Source organism: Nicotiana sylvestris, chromosome 4, assembly GCF_000393655.2.
Source record: "Nicotiana sylvestris chromosome 4, ASM39365v2, whole genome shotgun sequence".
In the NCBI taxonomy this organism is placed as follows: domain Eukaryota; kingdom Viridiplantae; phylum Streptophyta; class Magnoliopsida; order Solanales; family Solanaceae; genus Nicotiana; species Nicotiana sylvestris.
This window is the reverse complement of record NC_091060.1, coordinates 73,881,311-73,890,460: the sequence shown is the minus strand read 5'-3', so window position 1 is coordinate 73,890,460 and position 9,150 is coordinate 73,881,311.

Below are 9,150 nucleotides of genomic sequence, written 5' to 3'. Positions count from 1 at the left end.
TTTTTGTTAGCGGCTTCTACGGCTCCGTTCATCTGAGGTCGGTAGGCTGTGGAATTTTTGTGCTTGATTTTGAAAGTTTCATACCTGGCTTTCATCATATCACTGTTGAGATTGGCAGCATTATTGGTAACAATGGACTCGAGAACTTCGAATCGGCAAACAATACGATCTTTAACAAAATCTGCGACGACTTTCTTGATTAAAGCTTTGTAAGATGCAGCCTCTACCCATTTTGTGAAGTAATCAATGGCCACTAGAATAAACTTGTATCCATTTAAAGCAGTGGGCTAAATCGGACTGATGACATCCATTCCCTAGGCGGCGAAAGGCCAAGCTGAGCTTGTTGCATTGAGCTCATTCGGTGGCACTTTTATCATATCGGTGCGTACCTGGCATTGGGAGCATTTGCGGACATACTGGATGCAATTTTTCCCCATGGTCATCCAAAAGCAACCAACCCTAAGTATCTTCTTAGCCAAGAGAAAACCATTCATATGCGGTCCGTAGGTCCCAACATGTATATCCTCAAGCAGTTTAGAAGCTTCCTTTGAGTCGACACATCTTAGCAATCCCAAATCAGGAGTTCTTCTGTATAGTTTCCTCCGCTGTGGAAGAAGTGATTGGACAGTCTCCGGAGTGTGAGTTTCTGAGTGAATTTGCATGCTTCGGATATTCTCCCTTTGACAAATAGTCCCTGATGTCATGGAACCAATGCTTTCCATCCGTTTCTTCTTCAATATGAGCACAATATGTCGGCTGATTATGGATCCTCACCGGAATGGGATTAATATAATTCTTATCTAGATGTTGTATCATAGATGACAAGGTGGCCAATGCATCGACAAACTCATTCTGAATTCTGGGCACATGTCGGAATTCTATCTTTGTGAACCTCTTTCTCAATTCCTGCACATGGTGAAGATATGGCAATATCTTGGAATTCTTGGTGGCCCACTCTCCTTGTACCTGGTGCACAAGCAAATCTGAATTACCTATTACCAGCAGCTCCTGAATGTTCATGTCGATTGCCATATTGAGCCCTAGTATGCAGGCTTCATACTCTGCCATATTGTTGGTGCAGGGAAATCTGAGTTTAGCAGATACTAGATAATGTTGACCCATTTCTAATACCAAAACTGCTCCAATTCCCACTCCTTTGAAATTTGCGGCTCTGTCAAAGAACATCCTCCAACCGTCGTATGCTTCGGTAATATCTTCTCCTATGAATGACAGTTCTTCATCAGAAAAATATGTTTTCAAGTGTTCGTATTCTCCTCCCACCGAATTTTCAGCAAGATGGTCTACCAATGTCTGTCCTTTGACCGCCTTTTGAGTTACATAGACGATATCAAACTCACTCAATAGTATCTACCACTTGGCTAAATTTCCAGTCGGCATGGGTTTCTGAAATATGTACTTTAGAGGGTCCATACTGGATATAAGGTATGTAGTATAAGCGAAGTAATGCCTCAATTTCTGAGCTGTGTAGGTCAAAGCACAGCAAGTGCATTCCAGCAGAGAGTACCGTTCTTCGTAAGGTGTGAACTTCTTACTCAAGTATTATATGGCTTGCTCCTTTCTCCCTATCTTATCATGTTGTCCCAGAACATATCCGAAGGCTCCATCTAACATAGATAGATAGAGTAGTAAAGGCCGCCCCGGCTCTGGCAGGACGAAAACTGGTGGGTGGATAAGTACTCTTTGATTTTGTCGAAAGCTCTATGACAATTCTCTGTCCAGCTTGTTTTGGCATCTTTCCTTAGCATCTTGAAGATGGGTTCACATATGACTGTTGACTGTGCTATGAATAGACTGATATAGTTGAGACATCCTAGGAAGCTCATCCCGTTCTTTTTTCTCCTAGGTGGTAGTAACTCCTGAATAGCCTTGACTTTAGACGGATCCAGCTCGATCCCTCAACGACTGACAATGAATCCCAGTAACTTTCCTGTGGGAACCTCGAATGCACACTTTGCGGGGTTCAGTTTCAAGTTATATCTCCTTAGCCTATCAAAGAAATTTCTCAAGTCCACTATGTGATCTGCGGTCCTCTTGGATTTGATAATGACGTCGTCCACATATACCTCTATTTCCTTGTGTATCATATTATGGAAGATGGTTATCATGGCTCTCATGTAGGTAGCCCCAGCATTCTTTAGACCAAATGACATCATCTTATAGCAGTATACCCCCATGGTATAATGAAGGCTGTTTTCTTTGCGTCTTCTTCATCCATCCAGATTTGATGATAACTCGCAAAGCAATCTACAAAGGATTGGAGTTCATGCTTGGCGCAATTGTCGATCAGAATATGTATATTTGGAAGTGGGAAATCATCCTTAGGACTTTCTCTATTTAAGTCTCGATAGTCAACACATACTCTGACTTTCCCATCTTTCTTCGGGACTGGTACAATGTTGGCTAACCAGGTTGGGTACTTAACCACCCTGAGGACTTTGGCTTTGATCTACTTAGTAACTTTCTCCTTTATTTTCAAGCTCATATCTGGTTTGAATTTTCTGAGTTTCTGCTTCATCGACGGACATATGGTATTGGTGGGCAACTTGTGAGCCACTATAGACGTGCTCAAACTGGCCATGTCATCATATGACCATGCAAAAATGTCCTCATACTCCTTTAAGAAACGAATGTACTCCTCTTTCTCTATCGGTGATAAGTGAATGCTGATGCAAGTCTCCTTGACGGTCTCGGCGTCCCCCAAATATACTATTTCGGTTTCGTCCAAGTTGGACTTAGGCTTATTCTCAAAGTTTTCAACCTCCTTGACAACTTCCTCAGGTATCTCATCTTCTTCATCCAAATCACTATCCTTATATTGCGTTGTCTCAACATGTCACAGTCACCGGTTCATCAGGAAAAGTAACAATAATGCCAGTGACTCAGCGGGCCCTGGATGGTGTGGCAGTCCAGTTCCTACGAACAACTCCCTTCTCCACAGTTTGAATAGTGAGGCCTTCTTCCTCCTCCTCCTCAATTATTGCACTGCAATCCATGTCTTCGTCCTCCAGGAACAGAATCCTCACCCCAGCTAAGGCTTCTTCTTCTGCAGTTCCCCATATTGTATCAGCTTGGTGAAAAGTTTGACCCAGATGTGGTACTGGTTGCTCGAGAGGGTAATAGGGTCTATGCCATGGAGGCGGCCAATCATCATACTCCTGCCATGTATAGTGGTATCCGAACCTGAAGGTAGTACCATGACGTTTCAGCTGTATCGGTTTGGTAATAACCTAGAGATTCTTCCCAAGACCTTTGCCGAGTTTATACCCAGATCAAGCCAGTATGCTTTCTATCTTGTTACTCCACCATTTGTCTTTCTCTACGGCATTGACACGTTTGATGTGATGATAAGTTTCCCCTCCTAGTCTTCTTTCATTTTCGATAACCGGGATGGTTTGACTGATGTAAATGGGGTTACTCCCGTCCCCTTGAATGATCACCTCATGGTGGTTCCATTCAAATTTCACAGCTTGGTGTAGTGTGGAAGCCACAGCCCCAGCGGTTTGTATCCATGGTCGGCCCAACAGAAGATTGTACGAAGCTGATATGTCAAGCACTTGGAATTCAACGTCGAACCAAGTTGGTCCATCTGTAGACAAAGATTAATCTCCCCAATCGTGACCCTTTGATACCCATCGAAGGCTTTCACGTTCATCCTTCCTGCCCGTATTTTATGAAAACCTTTGCCCAATATTTTCAGAGTATCCAACGGACAAATGTTGAGGCTTAAACCTCCATCAATCAAGACCCTGGCGATGAATTTGTCTTCAAATTGCACCGTGATATGCAATGCTTGGTTATAATTCAACCCTTCAGGCGGTAGCTTATCCTCTTGGAAGATTATTTTATGACTTTCGAGCACCTGCCCTACCATGTTGGCCATCTCTCTGCATGTGATATTTTTGGGTACATAAGTTTCACTCAACACCTTCATCAAAGTATTCTTGTGCGCCTCTGAATTTTGCAACACTTATAGGATGTATATCTGAGCTGGGGTTTTGTTCAAATGATCAATGACGGAATATTCCCTTGCTTGTACTTTCCTCCAAAGGTCATCTGGTCCTGTTTCAATGACAGGCTTCTTGGTAGTGGCGTCCTTACTTGGTCCTCCCAAGTGTTCAGATGTATAGATTCTTCCAGTCCTAGTTATTCCTTGTGCAACATTAGATTCCTCTATTATTGCCTTTCCTTTTTGCCTAGCTTCAGCAACATAATCCCAAGGTATTGCTTTTGAATTGAAAGGAGGTATGGTTAATATTGTCACTGTGAAAGGTGTGGTCCCTTCCACTTCAAATAGAACAGGGGTGGCCGCAGGAGGAGCTACCTCTACCTCAAATAGAACTGATGCAGTTACCTCAACTTCGATCGGTGACTAAGTCTGTACTACGATAGGAGTAAGTGTGATTGCGGGTTTAAAGTCATCGCCTTCTCGAATAAGCCCAATTAACCCTTTAGGATCCCATTCTTCATCCATCTTTATCACATGTATCCCATCACCCCTATGGTCCGGGAGAGGATTGTTGCAGACATTAGGTGCAACTTCCTTTGCCAGTATGACTTTGTTGTCAATCAGTGTCTGGATTTTGTCTTTCAATGTTCAGCATTCGTCAATGGTGTACCCCTTCATACCAGAATAGTACGCACAGGTTTTGTTTGGGTTAACCCATTGGAACAAATTTTCTAATGCCACAAGGGGAACATGAGTGACGTAACGCGCGGCTTTCAACCTCTCATACAACTAGTCGATGGGTTTAGCAATGGCGGTGTATTATCGGGGTGGCTTGCGGTCGAAGTTGGGTCTTGGTCTTGGATAGTTTTGACGAGTTGGGGGTGATTGGAAATGGGACAGTTGGGAGTTATAGGTGTGATGGACAGTGGCTGGTTGGGAATATCTGGAAGATAAGGGTTGATATGTGGGCGGTGGTGCTTGGTATGTAGGCGAAGGTGTTTGATATGTAGGTGGAGGCATTTGATATGTGGGTGGAGGTGTTTGATAGGTAAGTGGAGATTTTGGGCCCTAAGCCACCATTTCTGCCCCAACGTCTCTCTTCTTCGATATGCTGCCTGATTGTAATGCCTTATTTGTGGACTGTAATGCCTCAAAATTAGTTACCATTCCGCTTTTGATGCCCTCATCAATTCTTTCTCCGAGTTTGATGATATCAGCGAATTTATGATTTTCAATAAGTATCAACCTTTCATAATATTGCGGATCCTGTGCTCTGACAAAGAACTTGTTCATCTGTTCCTCGTCGAATGATGGCCTGACCTTGGTTTCTTCCGACCTCCAACAAGTAACATACTCGCGGAAAGTCTCGATAGGTTTCTTCTTAAGATTCTAGATGTAGAAAACATCTGCTGCATTTTCTGTGTTGAACCTGAACCGGTCCATGAAATCGGATGCCATACTCACCCAGTTGGACCATTTCTTGGGATCCTGGCTGATGTACCAGGACAAGGCATCTCCACTAAGACTCCTCATAAAAAGTTTCATCCGGATCTTTTCATCTTTTCTAACCCCGACAAGCTTGTCACAATAGGTCCTCAGATGAACCCTGGGATCACCTGTACCATCAAATATCTCGAAATTGGGAGGTTTGTATCCCTCTGGTAGTTCTACATATGGCTGTATGCATAGGTCTTCATAGTTCAAACCTTCTATTCCCTTGCTGCCTTCGACACCCTGAACTCGACTTGTCAACTTCCTGAGTTCTTTAGCCATGTTTTTAATGAGCAGGTCTTTCTTGGAGGATTCCGGTGTATAGGATATTGGTTGGATCGAGTGAGGCACGATTTCCACGTATATAGGTTTGCTTTGATGAGTGCCAGGAACTTGGGTGTAATGATAGTCATTGGTGGAGTTTTGAGGATCGGGAATAGGTTGTGGCATGTTTTGGGGAGTGTGGTAAGTGGTGATTGGTGGGTACTGAATTGGTTGATGGTGATGTTGTGGCGGAGTTGGTATTGGTAAGGGATTGAGATTTTGGGTTGAGGTTGCATATTAAGGCAGTGCAGGAGGGTTTTGTGGATGTTGATTTTATGTGTTTTGGGGAGGTGCTGGGTTCTTTGTGTTTTGTTGGTCGATGTCGGGGACATTCAAGGTAAGTGAAAAGTTTTCCAAGTTGCAAACTTGCTCAAGTTCCCCTTGTAATTCCAATATCTTTTGTTCCAGTCTCAAGACTAGATCATTTGGTGCCAGAGTACTCCGTCCATCTGAAGTTTCTTCGTTCTCAATATTCTCCTTTCGGCTACCACTTAAGTCGTCCATTTTTGCTTTTCATCTGCCTTTTGTATTGCTTGGAGGAGGAGGAGGTGGAGGGCCTCTATATCTGGTGTGACATGCTGATGATGCCAATATGAGCGAACCAACCTTAGGGGATGGGAATAAAGAAATAAAGAAAAACAAAAGGTAAACAAGTCAGTAAGGATTCTGAAATGTTTGCAATATTTAAACACATATTGCGGGAAGGTAAATTCATGTCCTAATTTGGGAGCCTCGTTGTGCCTGAGGTAGGCCTAGCGACAATTAGATTTGGAGAACTTTAGACGCCAGTAAATACTTCATTTCATAATGTAAAAATAGACAAATCCCAAAATGACACTAAGAGAATAGAAAAGTAAGTCACTACTGGCACTTGGCCTTATTACATTTGAAAAGCGAGTAAACCTAATCTGTTTGGTCTCGGAAGGACCTTCCTCAGGCTGAATGCTCTTGTCGATAAAATCCCCCAGTTCGCTTAGGTTCATCAGTAAGAATGTCATTGCCAAATGTCCTTCTTCGTTTCCCTCAGCATTCTGGCATTCAGTGACTCTCTTCCTTCTAATCCCATCAGACTGTATTCCAGATATTCCAGCTTTTCGCTAGATTTGACGGCCCTTTCTTTCCATTCATTGATTTGGTCACTTGATGGAAGATCCCTCCACCAGTCTAGCAAGAGTGAGGGTGTGCTAACCATACCGAATCTGGGGACCTTGTGCCTCATTTTCTACAAAACAAAGAGAGTTAGGCCCTTCTCCCCCACCAGACTCAACTATTTGTACATTCATGATTAGAATATTGGCATTTAGTCCTCCAAATTAATGCATAGAACATGGTTGTGTCCGTTGGGATTATGGAAACTCCGGTGGATTTTTGGATAAGGCTCGTCTTAAAGGACTATTACGTGGACAACATATGAATCTGACTAGGTTTGACCATGATACATGCACAATTTTAATTAGAGTAAGGTTATTATGGGGGTCTAGACTGGTACCCTCAAGTGGACAACTTGAGGGGGAAAGACACGGAACCGTCGACTACACTACTATTCGACTAGTTTTACCGCAAATAAGCCTTTCCGAATTTAAGGGCAATAAATAGGAAGAGCGCAACCACTCATCAAGCGTTGCTATAGGATTTAATACGCACGAGTGGAATATGATGTAGATCATGATATACGCAGCAATAAATAGCATGTAGTCAAGTATTTGCACGTAGGAAAAGATAAATACATTATTTAAATAATTGAAAGACAGTTACGAAAAAAGAAAACAAGAAGACAAGTTAGTTTCAGAAAAATAAAGAAATCATAAATGCTTGAAAATAGACAGTTAAATTCAAATAAGGGGAAATGGTACGTGGGATAAAGCATGCTTGGACTAATTCACAAAAAAATGAGTTCGTTATGGTAAAAGCCTAAAAAACTTCTACAGTAGAGTCGCCATGCTGTCGCGCCCCCCTTTTCCCTCTGTGGAGAGAAATTCGGGTTTCGACATTCATGGGGGGGGGGGGTAATAACTCATTTTCTTTTGGGATTTGGGTATTTTGAAGAGTCGCCACCTAACGGATTATGGTGCGTTAGGGCACCTAGAGCAATTAACTCTTAGACTAGTTTGCATTACCATAGATTTAGGGTAAGTGCTCGAAATAACCTTGAGGGGAATGTGTTAGGCACCCTTCTCGGTCCACAACGGTGGGTCCCGACCGGACTTATACTTATGTGAATTAGTCCTTTTAACAAATAAATAGTCTAAACACATACTTGCAAATAAAGGCATATTTTGGTATTTTTTAAGCACATGTATGATTCAAGCAATGAAACAAAGGAAAAGACTTGAACGAGTGGCATATATACAAAGGAAAGTAAAATTTATTTAAACTACGGGAGTTGGGAAAGAGGGGTCCTAGGTTGGTTAGCCTACATGATCATACCCAAAAAATGCCCGGTAAACACTCCTCAATGAGGGGCTACACGTGACATTAGCGCGTAGTCATCATATTACATACTACCCAATTCCCTCCCTTGGTCATTGCCTAAAGCGTTCTAGCAACCTTGAAAGATATCCTATGCATGCACTACCCGTCCCTTCCCGTGGCCCTGAAGGTATTTAGGACCTCTAATTTTAGGTAGTTCTAGACCATCCTAAAGTTTTAAAAGATAAAAGTCTAGGCATCAATCAAAAACAATTAGGACTGCACTTAAAGGAGGAACAAATAAAGGCTCACATTTTACCTCCACAATCATAACAAACAAGTGCACGTCTCAAACAACAGTTTCAAGTATTTAAGAGAAAAAACCTGAAACATGATATCTAAGTGAGCAGAAAGTATACAACATTGAATTAGGACTGAAGTGTCAAAGACCTATTCAGCTTGCCTACTGATTTTAGACCTGTGAATGTGAGCAGTTTTAAAGCGCAATTTTATAGCTACAGAGTTTTAATCGCCCTACAGGCTTGCCTAGGCATATAGTGATGTTATATGTGCATGATATCTATATTTATTAGGAATGCAGTAAAATAGTGATCAATTTTAAACGCACAACTTGAGATCCTATAGACATGCTTTCTTACGGTATTAATTTAAGACAGTGTTTGAAAACTTATTAAAGAAGCGACAGATTAATTGACTAATCTAATTCAGAATAAACAAACGTGAACTTTAATTACTTTACACTCTATAGGCATGATATCTAATTATAAAGCTGATTTTTAACCCTATAGGCATGAGCTCTATTATTAAAGCCATTTAGATCCTATAGATATGGTTTCTAATTGTGTGAAAGTAAAGCATGCAGAATTTATTTTAAACCAAAGCAGATCCTATAAGCATTTTATCTAACAGATCATATTTTGAATCAAAATTGACCCTAT